This window comes from Diabrotica virgifera, chromosome 6 (assembly GCF_917563875.1).
Source record: "Diabrotica virgifera virgifera chromosome 6, PGI_DIABVI_V3a".
In the NCBI taxonomy this organism is placed as follows: Eukaryota; Metazoa; Arthropoda; class Insecta; order Coleoptera; family Chrysomelidae; genus Diabrotica; species Diabrotica virgifera.
Window position 1 is genome coordinate 100,653,753 of NC_065448.1, and position 13,904 is coordinate 100,667,656.

Below are 13,904 nucleotides of genomic sequence, written 5' to 3' on the forward strand. Positions count from 1 at the left end.
TACGGTTGTAAAAGCGACAGCAGCAGGAAATAAGTGCGAATTACATTTTACAGGTAAATAAATATTTCTGTTATGTGTGCGTAGATGAAAATTCAATAAATACTCCTATATTCTTAGATATTGCCTCTTAAATGGTTAATAATTTGAAAATTAACACTTCAATGTACCTTATTACATAATTAAAATTACATGGTTAAGTTATAAAATGAGAAAAATTTACATGTAAAATTAAAAGTAACATAACAAATCACCATTTTACCAGTGGTGTAGGTACGAAACGGTACGAAATAAATGAAATTATAAAATATATTGTGGCAACTTCGAAAATGGAATTAATAGCGTATATTGTTATTTCATATTATTGACTTTTTTGTTGTTAAACATTTTATTGCTTGATTTTATTTTGTTTATATGTAAAAAAATTATTTAAGAGCACAGGCGCAAATATTTTACGGCTATCTCTACTTTTTCTTTTTTTACACGGCAAATTATATGTAGTAAAGTTTTCACTGGTATGGATACTTACATAAACATTACTTGAAAATGACATTGTCACCATTAACTTGAGATGACTTTTGAATGTTCTTGGATAACTGTTACTTGTATCATCGCTTAAATTATTAATTCAATTAATTAATATGATAATTTTTCACTAACTATGTATTCAGTGATTATAATAATTTATATACTATGCCATAAAAGATAATACTTAATCGAGAAAAGAGGAAAAGTGATTTTTTTAATAATATATTGTTACTATGGAACGCTTAGATAAATTTTGAATATCTTTAACAACAAAATGCTTATATCACAATATATATCCTGGTGTAGTCTCTGCTTGGGATCTTCCATAAATAATAAACAATAAATAACTTTTTATTAATTTCACGTCTTAAATTATTTAGCCAATACACTATCAATATTATTTAATAAACTACTCAAGATAACGAGCGATACACAATTATTGGATCAAAGCTAGCCGTGCAGAAAATTACGTATGTCTTGTTTTAATTTGAATTTTTATCAATTAATTTTGATTAACGTTATAAAACATAAAAAATCAGTCAAAGCCTTTAACACAGAACTTTAATCTAAAATAAAAAGAATTAACACAATTATAAGTAACAATAATAAATAAAATCAAACAGGATGCTGTATATGTCCACCACCAACATCTCTACATAACCTAACTTTTCTTGTTAAGTTGACGTGCATTGCAAAGTTGACGTAAACTGAAAAGTAGTATATCTGAATTAAGAACAGACATGCACTGTATATCTATCTCTGTCGTTGAGAGCCACCTATGGTGACAATAATTTTGGATCAAACGTTATTATTATTCCTAAAGCCGTGTCAAATATCTAAAATTGCCGCTGTCTTGTCAGCACATTGTGTTCGACTGAGTGCGTTGTACGACAAAGATAGCGAATATTCAATTTGGAAAATATTACCACTGACATGGTGTTCATTTTTTTCCAATAGGGCTTTTCATAGATTGTCATTTGTTTCGAGCTTCTGTCATGTGTCACATAATATTAATATATCTACGTCATACGTCTTTGGTTTGTATTATTGTTATATACCAATAAAGTATGTCGTAGATATATTAATATTATGTGACACATGACAGAAGCTCGAAACAAATGACTGTGAATAAAAAGCCCTATAGGGCTTTTCATCGATTGCCATTTGTTTCGAGCTTCTGTCATGTGTCACATAATATTAATATATCTACGTCATACGTCTCTAGTTTGTATCATTGTTATATACCAATAACGTATGACGTAGATATATTAATATTATGTAACACACGACAGAAGCTCCAAACAAATGACTGTGAATGAAAAGCCCTATAGGGCTTTTCATCGATTGCCATTTGTTTTGAGCTTCTGTCATGTGTCACATAATATTAATATATCTACGTCATACGTCTCTAGTTTGTATCATTGTTATATACCAATAACGTATGACGTAAATATATTAATATTATGTGACACATGACAGAAGCTCGAAACAAATGACTGTGAATGAAAAGCCCTATACTGAAAAAAGTAATACTTTTGAAAAATTTAAACGCAGAATGAAAGACTAAATTATTACCGAGGGCTAAAAGTCCCTCAGAATAAATAAAAAGTTTCTTTTGAATGAGATCTTTGAAAATAAAAATCACACTAAATTGTCTCTTAGTTTTTCACCACTGTAACTTTTTTCTCAGAATTCGAAAAAATAAATCCTATTTAAATATAGTATTGGAGCCGAAATTTGGCGACCTATGTGAAATAAAGATATCTATCATAAATCAATAATTCAAAAAGTTTGCTTTCGTCACATCCCCTAATTCCTAATCCTGTTTTATTTTGAGTGGGTATAAAAGTTCAACATACTAAAATACTGTTATTTGTTTCAATCTTTCTATGTAAGCCATGCATAATATTGTGTAATTAATAAAAATAGAAAATTGAACTAAACCTACGAGCAATATTATTTAATTATGTAGTTTGATATAGTTTCTTCTGGCCTACGCGATACGCCACTGGCACTCGTGTTTGGTTCTAACTTGGTTTTGGCTTCAGTTTCGTTCTCGTTGCGGTCACTCCAGGGAGAGGGTAAAAAATTTTCCATACTCTAAGGTAGAAACATTTATGTTTTTATTCTTTGTTTATATAATTTATAACCTAGACAGTTTTGTTTTTATTTTAAATAAAACTGAAACTGTCTAAACTAAAATGGATAATATTCTTGAAGAACTTTCGTTTGGGGACGAAATTAGCAAATGCCGTTATACATTTAGCAGATGTACCTACCTCAAATTATTCCAGAAGGATGAGATGAAATTAAATATATATAAACCATAATTCAATATCCAATTTAGAGAACATTTTCGTATGTCCAGAACTACTTTCCAGGTAAAATTGTATAACAAATTAATAACATCATGTATATTATATTGTTATATTTCCAGGAACTATTTAATTGTATTGGTCATATCCACCAATTTGAAAACAATAATTCTATTGGAAAAAATTAATGTTTATGATGTGGATGCTAAGTAAACCAGATAATTTGTTGCTGGGGATACGTTTGGTTTGCCAAAGAGCTCTGGACATAAGATTTTCACCCAAATAATATAGAATTACAAAAAATTGGAAATAACTAATCTTGAATATCAATGTGTATATTGAGTTTAATTTTATTGTAAATATTCTATAATATAATTTTATTGTAAATATTATATTAACACATTTGTGGACACATTTTCATATGCAGACAGTAATTTCCCTTTGTAAGTACATGCATATATAGTCGTATCTGCGAATGGGTTAATTGTAAATCGTAATCAATAAAAATTTTTTGTGAATCAATAAAAAACTGGTTTGTTTGAAAATAAATGTAGTACAAATGTGGTTATAATATTTATTTTCATGCTTAGATAAAAACTAAATGTATTGTAACACAACCTTTCATATATCTTCCTCCTCCATTGTTAAGCAGAATTTGTTAACAAGAATTGTCCCTCCATTCTTTTTTTAATAAGAGGAATTTCTTCCTTAGTGTTCCTAGTATTTGGTTGTGGCTCTAAAATTGCATTTGTTTCACTGAGGGCATCTAAAAGGTCTCTCAATCCTTATTTCGTTTGACATAGCCATACTCATAGAAATAATTCTATCTGTATTGATAGTATTATCAGAGAACAACGAACACATGGTGGTCTTCAGAGTGCTCCCAACCAACAGTACCTTATGCTGCTGCGTTTTCTTTTACTGTTTTAACCCTTATCCGGGCAAGTGGGGCTCAATAGGCCCGAAACGCCATGTCTTTTATATGGAAGTAAAATGTCTTGCCCGGATAAGTATTAAAGTGAGCTTTCTCGTTTCAGAATTTTTTATCGAATGCAGCTTCAAGATAACGTAAATATGCAAAATAATTATTTTTTCCCTTTATAGGATGCCAGCAACAACTTTGTAATGTAAGATTGCTTGGAAATGTGCTTCTGTATGAGCATCATAAAGGGATGTCTACTGCATTCCCAGTTTATCTCAAGAGTTAGTTGGTTGTGATCAAAGAATCTTATTAAAAAATAGATTATATCTCCCTCTAGTTCTTTTTTCATAGTACTTATATTAAATTTGGAGTATGCCTAATTCCATGAAATGACAACAAATAATATGATTGTAAATAGTTTTGAAAAAGCTGTTTAAACTGTATAATTAAATTTTTTTTAAAACGTCTACTTTTAAAAATTTTGTACCTAGGCCTGGATCCCGCATACCAAAAAAAAGTTGATTAATAGCAAGCTCAAATTTGTTAATAGGTTAACAGTGTCTAGTTGGACACACTTTGATGTATAGAAACACTGGAACAGGGGAAGCCTTAATTGTGGAATGTGCCATCCTGACAAGTTTATGATTGTGAAAACTAGCAGGTTGTTTTTAAGTTTATTCAATAGCAAACTTTGTATATTATAATATATGAAAAAATTTTTGTCCGAAAAATATGTTGGAGAGTTGGCTGAAAGACTTTGGTCGATGGCCTTTTAGTACATTGTATCAATAAAGTATGTCTCTCTCTATGTTGGGCATTTTAATAATTCCGACACGTAGAACATGTCAGAGGATAGGAATTATATTGGTGATAAATAGCAGTCTGATTTTGCATGCTAATGAAAGAGTAGCAAATCAATTGGAAGTTCTGTCCGACACAATACATGAGACGTTTTTGTAGTCTGACGTTCGAAACCTGTAACCTGTTCAACAATTAAAACTTCCCGTTCCAGTGTTTGTTTTAAATTAAAACATCAAAGTTTGTCCGACTAGACACCGGTAAGCTAATAATAAATTTTCAGCTTGCTATTAATAAACTTTCTTTTGGTATGCAGGATCCAGGCCTATTAACTATTTAACTCGAGCAGATTCCATTTTACCAGCGAATATAAATCTCATTCAAAATTCGGCATATCTAGATACTTAACTTAATGAAATCTTACCAGAATAATAAACGTTTACTACAAGAACAAGAAAATTTTGATAATAAATTAAAGATTCGGTCAGCTGTAGAAAGGTTTGAACTAATAAAATGCAAATTTAGAGGATTAAAATTTGATACAGAAAATATTCGATTAACGAACATTGTGCTTTACACAATTTTATAATATAGAAGGCAATAATGTTCTGGATAAATGCAATATTGAGTAGGTATGCTAAATAAAGAAATTAATAATATAACGGTGGGTGAAGAAGAATAAAAAATTGGAAATATTATTGAAAATAACTAATATGGAGTATTATTGTATAGGTACCTACCTACCTATATTAAATTTAATTTTATTGTAGGTAAATATTAATTACAAATAGTTGGTATGCAATCAATACCAATTTTTATAACTATATAAATAAAAAAACACAAATATTTCTAACTTAATTTAGATAATAACTATAATAGGATACATATAAATAAGAACTACAAATATTTACAATAAATTACATACAATAATTATTGTATTTATATTCAATTTTAATTAAATTGTCCATTTTACTTTGAACTTAATTTTAAAGTTGGCGGGATTCAGCTATCACAGCACAATAACAAATTTAAGGCTGAATAAAATGGCGAGCGCTTCCAATCCGATTAATTCAGCGCACCGTTCACTAGTAAAAGAGCTTCCAATCCGATTGCAATCCGATTCCAAGCTCTCTGTTTGATGAACGCAACCATTCTCTAATGATATTAGCATGCACTTCGGACTAGACAAGTGCCGTGTTTTGAATATAGTCAGAGGAAAGGTACAGCCCGGAGGATTCGATATGCAAAATGGCCAGAACATCGAGGCCATGGGCGAAAACGATATGTACAAATATCTTGGGGTAAAGCAGGCGCAAAAAATTGACCATAGGCAAATGAAAACTGAGATAACTACTGAGTTTATGCGAAGGGTAAAACAGCTGCTTCGTTCACAGCTTAACAGTAAAAATTTGTTTAAGGCACTAAACACCTACGCTTCAATAGCTTCAATAGAAGGTTCAATACTAGCCATTCAGGATCAGGTTATACCAACTAAAAATTACCCGAAACACATCGTCAAAGACCCTCAGATCCAGAACGACAAATGCCGATATGGATGCCGAACCCAAGAAACCATCCAACATCTTACAGGGGGCTGGCAAGCATTTGCTGCAACTTAATACAAGGAACGGCATGACGCAGTGGGAAAAATCCTTTATCAAGAGATAGCTATCAAGCTGGGACTTCTCCAAACGGACCATCTCCCATATTATCAATACGTCCCTGAGAGTATGCTTGAGGATGGCAACTACAAGCTATACTGGAACCGTACTGTGCTCACAGACCAAACAGTGGCACATAATAGACCAGATGTCGTACTAGTTAATAAATTAACAAGGCAAACAACACTGATTGATGTGGCGATACCTAACAACAATAATCTACGTAGTAAATTTACTGAAAAGATCGCCAAGTACAGAGATGTGGAAATTCAAATACTAAGACAATGGAGAATGCAAAGTACCCAGACGATACCTATTATTATGTCTACTACTGGAGTCATTCCGAAGAACCTCCTCGAAAACATAAAAAAGTTGGGTCTAAATGAACACCAGAGCTCAATCCTTTTGACACCGTAGGTATCTGGGATGAGTCAATTTTCCCCTTAGAGGGAGTGTGAGCCGTATGGCTAAATCTGGGAAATAATAATAGTGCCGAATTTTGCAGAGAGTACCCAGATATTCAAGTATCGGAGCAACGAGTATCAGATCAATACCGGGTAATCATCAAAAATAATCTTAACCCAGAGGCTAGACGCGATACCATCAAAAGCGAAGTCGAACGGGAGATTAAGAATCAAGGGCTAATTTTAGATAAAGTCCCTAATGAAATCCCTGATGATCAGATTCCTGAGCTTCCCATACCAGAAACTCAACCTGATAATACACCGTAGGAAAACAACGAGTTACGTGATAGCCTAGTAAACGAAATGGCTCGCGCCGTACAAGAGTTTAATGGAGCAAACCCACTTATCAGACCACCGCTACCAAGAATTAACTCTTGTAAGAAGCTAGGTGCGCAGTTACAAATTGTGAACACTGAAGTCCTACCCAATTAGGTCGTAGAAGCTCACACATTAGAATATTTGCATATGCTCATCTACTGTGCAGCAACAGCAATTGCTCATGTAATGGGCATTAAGATCAGAACACGACAGGGTACTAATAACGGAAGAACTGGTAACAGAATTGCACCCTGGGAAAAAAGACTGCAAGGGAAGATTAAATTGCTGCGTAGGGATATTGGCCAAGTCACAGAATATTTACGAGGAGTACCAAGTAGAAAAATCATTAGGAGAGCTGAAGAAATAATGCGGAACACTGCAAGACACTGGAGATACGATCCAGACAATAACACAGCCCAACAGTGTCCGGATACATTAGAGCAAAAACTCTCCGTCTATTCAGGGCGAGTAAGGAGGTACAAAGTTAGTAAAAACCGAAAAAGTGACAATGCACTTTTTGAAAATTCCGAGAAGGCGTTCTACCGAAAACTCAATTCCACCGTAGAAAGTGCCGACAAGTCTTACCCAAGCCAAGAACAAATTCATGAGTTTTGGGGAAATCAACTTTCCACACCAGCTGCTTTTAACAACAATGCTGGATGGATAGAAGATACGACGCACAACTGTCACTACTACGTTACTGCTAACCACGAACCATTCACGACTGAAGAGGTCTCAAATGTCATCAAAGAGCTTCATAGCTGGAAATCCCCTGGACCAGACGGAGTTCAGAACTTCTGGCTTAAAAAGTTTTGGTGTATTCATGATTGTTTATCAACATTAATTAATCATGTTATTTCTAATCCGCAGAAAATACCATCATTTCTAACTCAGGGAACTACTTATTTAATACCAAAGGATCAAAATAACACCCAAGATCCATCCAAGTACCGCTCAATTACTTGTCTTCCAACTTTGTATAAATTGGTCACATCCTGTGTAACCCGGCGTATCTACCAACACTGTGGTCTAAACAATATCATAGAGCCTCAACAGAAAGGATGCGCTAAGGGTTCCATGGGTTGCAAAGAACAACTTGTCATCGACTCAGTCATTTCTAACCAGGCATTCACAAAAAAAGAACGTTTTTACTGCTTTTATTGACTATAAGAAGGCCTTTGAATGGCTTATAGATATATTAAGAATATACAAAGTCGATGATAACATAGTGACCTTTTTAAGGCATATAATGAGAGATTGGAAGACTAAAATTCACCTCCAAATACCCGGTGAAAACAATATCGAAACCGAAAATATTGCAATCAACCGGGGCCTGTTTCAAGGAGACTCGTTGAGTCCATTGTGGTTCCCCCTTTCCCAGCTTTTAAACTCCACTGACTCAGGTTTTAGCATTAGAAACAATAATACTGTGGTAGCGAAGCTCAATCATCTGTTATATATGGATGATTTAAAATTAATGGCTTCCACTCGAGAACACCTAGAACAGATGCTAAAACCTGTAGAAACATTCTCTAATGATATTAGCATGCACTTCGGACTAGACAAGTGCCGTGTTTTGAATATAGTCAGAGGAAAGGTACAGCCCGGTGGATTTGATATGCAAAATGACCAGAACATCGAGGCCATGGGCGAAAACGATATGTACAAATATCTTGGGGTAAAGCAGGCGCGGAGAATTGACCATAAGCAAATGAAAACTGAGATAACTACTGAGTTTATACGAAGGTTAAAACAGCTGCTTCGTTCACAGCTTAACAGTAAAAATTTGTTTAAGGCACTAAGCACCTACGCTTGTTCCGCGCTTAGCTATTCATTTGGTATTGTTAAGTGGACAAAAACGGATATAGAACATCTTCAGCGAAAAGTACGAACACACCTCACAAAGGCACAAAAACACCACCCTAAAAGTGCAGTAGAACGAACGACATTACCCCGGTATTTAGGAGGAAGAGGACTTATGGATATAGGTGAGCAATTAGATAAACAGATTGCTAATTTAAGAACTGATTTTCAGATGCAGGCTGAGACATGTACTCTACACCGCGCTATTTGCGCAGTAGATGACACAACACCGATCAAACTGAGGGAACCAGAAATGCGCATAAACCACCTTACTAAGTACGAAAAACTGCGCACCTGGATGGACAAACCTCTGCACGGGCGACATCCCAATGAGGTCAGCCACGACTATGTCGACAATACAGCGTCGAACTATTGGTTAACATCGGGTAAGATGTTCCCTGAAACAGAAGGTTCAATACTAGCCATTCAGGATCAGGTTATACCAACTAAAAATTACCTGAAACACATCGTCAAAGACCCTCAGATCCAGAACGACAAATGCCGATATGGATGCCGAACTCAAGAAACCATCCAACATCTTACAGGGGGCTGCCAGGCATTTGCTGCAACTGAATACAAGGAACGGCGTGACGCATTGGGAAAAATCCTTCATCAAGAGATAGCTATCAAGCTGGGACTTCTCCAAACGGACCATCTCCCATATTATCAATACGTCCCTGAGAATATGCTTGAGGATGGCAACTACAAGCTATACTGGGACCGTATATACTGTGCTCACAGACCAAACAGTGGCGCATAATAGACCAGATCTCGTACTAGTTAATAAATTAACAAGACAAACAACACTGATTGATGTGGCGATACCTAACAACAATAATCTACGTAGTAAATTTACTGAAAAGATCGCCAAGTACAGAGATCTGGAAATTCAAATACTAAGACAATGGATAATGCAAAGTACCCAGACGATACCTATTATTATGTCTACTACTGGAGTCATTCCGAAGAACCTCCTCGAAAACATAAAAAAGTTGGGTCTAAATGAACACCTTTATAAGACCATGCAGAAAGCTGTACTACTCGCGACGGCCAGATGTGTACGAAAATTTCTGGCAGATACTCCAGCATACCAAGTCACCTAGGGCTCGATAACACGAAAGAGTTCCACCAGAGCTCAATCCTTTTGATACCGTAGGTATCTGGGATGAGTCAATTTTCCCCTTAGAGGGAGTGTGAGCCGTATGGCTAAATCTGGATAATAATAATGTGTATTTAGGAATAAAAATAAAGATTTACAAAAAAAAAATACAGTCAAACCCGCTTATTAGAATACCTCTTAAAGGAATATCCCAGTTTAAGGAATAGAAATTTGAGGTCCCGAAACGTTTCTACTAGCGACCAGTGATCGGTTATTGGAATATCCCGGTTATAGGAATACTTTTGATTGGCTCGAAGGCTATTCCAATAAGCGGGTTCGACTGTATAAAAAGCATAATGATGAGTACTACCTAAATAAACATAAATAACTCACTGAAGTTGAGCTACCTTGTATATATATTACTAATATACATACAAAAGTGGCACCCCTTGTGCGTGAGGCTTAAAAATATATTAACTTACGAATATAAACAAAACAAAAAATATTTAGCAAATGTATAAATGTATACAGTTATATGGGAATTTGTAAAAATACTAAAAAACTAACATTAAATAAGCAAAAAAAATAAAAACTTACTAATTTTACTATATGTAATTTATAATATAAATGTGTTCATCAATTCAAGGAATGTTGCAGTTGATAATAGAAATCTCTATAGATACAAACTATATTTTCGATATAGGTAATTTTTTATTTCATATTTAAGTTTATTTATTAGAATTGTCCATTAATATGTTCTTCGCAGAATTTTGTTGATTTGCTCCCAATCCATTGTTTAATTTCATATTTATACCTGTGTTTTTTATAATTTTTAAATTGTTTTAAATTATCCGGTAGTAAATTGTATAATTTGGGCCCTATGTAACTAACATATCTTTGGAGGACGGATTTATTACGTCACTGGCTCCCACATCACTGCTTTAGCCGCACCGGGAGTTGAGGACACACATGCGCATGCGCAAATTAGTGAGCCGCACTGTATCTTTAGTCGCACCTGGGGATATTCGATATTCACCAAAGTATCGATACATCGTATCGATACGTATTGTTAGGTTCTGTATCGATACCCTATGATATCGTAATCAAAAGTATCGATATTGCAAGTATCGATACAAAATATCGACATATTTATTTTGACATGTGCGCATGCGCAGTATAGTGTCCGTCCTTTATTTTTGTCCTGTAATAAAATGCAGACCACCTGACCCACTCACCTATAATATTCAAGGAAAATAAAGGACAAACTTTGGAAGGAAAATAACGGACAAAGGATTCTCCAAACCGGTGTTGCAAAAGGTATTGCATAAAATAAGGGGTTGAATTTTCGATACGATATTATGATTCGGTGTATCGATACACAGTATCGATACCAACTAATGTATCGATACAAAATATCGAGTATCGAAATATAAAGTATCGATACCTCAAAGTATCGATACGTATCGAACATCCCTAGCACACTAAGGGCCGGTACTTTATGTCTCCGTTAACAGCCGGTTAGTTAACCGGGGTTTAATCGGGACAGAAATATATGCATAACATAGACATAAACGCAATTATACTTATTATTATATTCATAAATAATTATAATAATAATTATAATTGCTTTTATTACAACGCAAGAGGCTCTATGAGGTACTTTTCTGTCCCGATTAAACCCCGGTTAGCTAACCGAGGTTTAACCGGGACATAAAGTACCGGCCCCTAATCAGACACGGTTAAACACAGTAGGTAATAGCAAAGAATACATATCTCCCAAGAACCGACACAAACGGATTATCTATGAACTAAATTTTTATGCGCATGTGCCAGATCGGCCATTTCTCAATTTGTATGAATAGCAAATAATTTTGGTGGCATTTGTCTTGTACAGGATCGGCGTCTGTTGTCACAGTTGTTTGTTTGGCTTGGCTTGGCGTTAGTATTTTGTTTTTGTATCAGTTTGTAGCTCATAATATTTTGTATAGACTTATTTTCTATATATATTTTCTTATATAGCCTACAACTATTAATTGTTATTTTCCAACATTTATACAATTTAATTCTTTTTGAGATATCTTGATTATGTGAATTAATTATTTTAAGCTTTTTCATGAACTATAAACTATCGTATAAAAAATTAATTTTGTATTTATTGGGATTTCACAAAGAATTTGAATCTAAAATATCATACAAATTCTCTAACCTTTCTTTGACCTCTACTGTACCAAATGCATCTGCAGGAAGAGCCAGGAAGAGCAGGAAGTTGAGAATCCAATACTCACAAAAACTTCCATAAAGTACTTTTATCAGCAAACCTAAATTAAATTTAATAAACTATGTTTCATTAAATTGTTTCTGTAGTTTGTATAAAACAATAACTTAGGTCAAATATATAAAACAATTTATGACTGACTACTTGAAATTCAGGATTTTCAGGAGTAACATTATATAATTTAGCTAATTCAAAAAGTTTGATCCAATATCACTTGAAATTGTTTCAACATTCAAGTTAATGCTTGATAATTGACAATACACTCTTCATAATAGGTTTACATTCTCTTGATTATACTTGCGTTCCAACAAAAAAAGCTAAAGGCTGCTTTCATATGGAATATAAGCTTCTGACCATAATGATCAAAACGTTTCCATATATATATATATATATATATATATATATATATATATATATATATATATATATATATATATCAATTTACAAATTATTGGGTTAACAGCTGAAATGGAAGACTCAGTGTACTCTTTTCTATGATTCCAATATTTCGTTAACAGTCGTTAACATCATCAGGGACGCTGAAATAATATTAAAGGTATAATAGTGAAACTGGGTATTAAAAAATAACTCACCAGTTTGAGATTTTAGTCAACGATGTTATAAATGTGTAAAAAAGCGACATTAACAAAAAGAATTGCAGTGAATGTTATTAAAAATTAAAAATATAACAAATAAAAAGATAAAAATGGAACTATAATATAAATAACTATTTTATATATATATATAAAAGAAATATTGGAATCGTAGAAAAGAGTACACTGAGTCTTCCATTTCAGCTGTTAACCCAATAATTTGTAAATTGATAATTACTAATCAGCTGTGATCATTTCTAGTTATATATATATATATATATATATATATATATATATATATATATATATATAAGCAAAATCATTGGCTAATACTCGTAAAGTAAATGTGATTTTAGTTGGAAATATATAAAATGATGAAGGGTCATCATTCCATACATTTCTGTGCAACTATATACACCGGTGTTTCGGCCTATTTGGGCTTCGTCAGTATAGTGTAGCAAGTTAAAAAAGTTGTTTGTTAACTTGTAAAAGGATTACTACAGGAGCCAGGTTACCAATTTTGGTCAGGTTGTTAGAAGACCCGCAGTCGCAAGGCTACAACTAACATTGCCAAGGAGGTAAAGCTACCTGAGGAAATGAAAAGCCATAACATTATTAAATAAAATGATGTTGGATAATCGAGTACAAATATAAAAATAAATAAGCAAAATCATTGGCTAATACTCGTAAAGTAAATGTGATTTTAGTTGGAAATATATAAAATGATGAAGGGTCATCATTCCATACATTTCTGTGCAACTATATACACCGGTGTTTCGGCCTATTTGGGCTTCGTCAGTATAGTGTAGCAAGTTAAAAAAGTTGTTTGTTAACTTGTAAAAGGATTACTACAGGAGCCAGGTTACCAATTTTGGTCAGGTTGTTAGAAGACCCGCAGTCGCAAGGCTACAACTAACATTGCCAAGGAGGTAAAGCTACCTGAGGAAATGAAAAGCCATAACATTATTAAATAAAATGATGTTGGATAATCGAGTACAAATATAAAAATAAATAAGCAAAATCATTGGCTAATACTCGTAAAGTAAATGAAGCCCAAATAGGCCGAAACAC

General features: G+C 33.6%; 1 long non-coding RNA gene across 1 annotated transcript; it reads left to right on the forward strand.

The window, feature by feature from the left end:
- The first annotated feature begins 2,624 nt into the window (after positions 1-2,624).
- Positions 2,625-3,404, forward strand: LOC126885887 (uncharacterized). Its single transcript, XR_007698480.1, has 2 exons — positions 2,625-2,906; positions 2,963-3,404. It is a non-coding gene; the product is annotated as an uncharacterized LOC126885887 (long non-coding RNA).
- Positions 3,405-13,904: the final 10,500 nt, after the last annotated feature.